We start from the raw sequence: 1,247 nt of genomic DNA, 5'->3' as shown, positions 1-1,247 counted from the left end.
CCTCCCCCAAGAGTACACAGGTGGACTATTATCTTCCTTCCAAGGACATTCCAGCACCTGGCTTTCAGTCTGAGATAGAATTTAGATTTACCAAGAGAGCTAGGGAAGTAAAAATTTCAAATATTTACAGAGATTAGTTCTTATTTTGATAGACGGGCTTAGTCCCATAGCTGGCCTCCGCTTTTCACCCTTGCTGTTACTGCAAGGTGTCCTTAGTTCCTCAGGCTAAGAAAATAACAGGGATGAGGAGAAAAGACTTCCAGCTCCTATTTTAACCACAATTAGTGGTGTTAATACTGACATAATTCTTGTCTAGGCCTAGCTAAATCTGAGGTTGACAAGTCTCCACTAGAGACCACGCAGGACTCAGACCTGCGCTACTGATTCGTGATCAGACGAATACAGTATGGGTACCGCTTGGCGCAGGAGATTACTGCGGAGGAAGGTCCAGCTTGACCGTTTCTGAGTTCCCTGTGCGACACACCTGATTTAAAGGAGGTTGGTATCCGATTCCAGCTAAAAACCAAAAATACCTAAGGCTCTGCCTCCCCTCCCCAAAAGATACCAAGAGCCACAGATGTGGGTTGTTATAATGCCCACGGGAGGAATCGGGTCAATGTCCACCCAAGTCAAGGTTAAAGGCCCACTCATCTACGGATGAGAAAATCATTTGATCACCTCAATTAAGCGTTGCCTATTTTAACTTAATTAATAGGGGGGAGAGAGGTTGGAGACCTTACTGTCGAAAGGGCAAGCCGTTCACTGCCTCCCACCCAAATAAAAAAGCCAACTGGCCTTGTACTAAAGAGCTGTTTCCCTGCCTGTCATCCAAAATTGCAGAGGAATATCAACTCAGTGTTATGCTTAATAAAGCGTATTTCAAATTTGTTTAGTCAAACTTAGCCAGGGTTCCAACGCCCTACTTAAAATGCAACCAGGTAGCTACCTATTCAGCACTAATTAGCATTATAAAGTCAGAGCCTATTCTGTTAGTGGTTTACTAGGATAATAAGGACAGTTTTAGCCAGATACAGTTTACCATTAGAAAAGTTAGGGAATCCCATGGAAACAGGTTTTTTCTTTTTTTTTCTTTTTAAGATTTATTTATTTATTATATGTAAGTACACTGTAGCTGTCTTCAGACACTCCAGAAGAGGGCGCCAGATCTCATTGCGGATGGTTGTGAGCCACCATGTGGTTGCTGGGATTTGAACTCTGGACCTTTGGAAGAGCAGTCGGGTGCTCTT

The sequence above is a fragment of the Mus caroli genome, unplaced genomic scaffold (genome assembly GCF_978045245.1).
Source record: "Mus caroli unplaced genomic scaffold, Mus_caroli_1 scaffold_16, whole genome shotgun sequence".
Taxonomy (NCBI): Eukaryota; Metazoa; Chordata; class Mammalia; order Rodentia; family Muridae; genus Mus; species Mus caroli.
The sequence above is the reverse complement of the archived record's forward strand: the minus strand, read 5'-3'. Positions refer to the sequence as shown.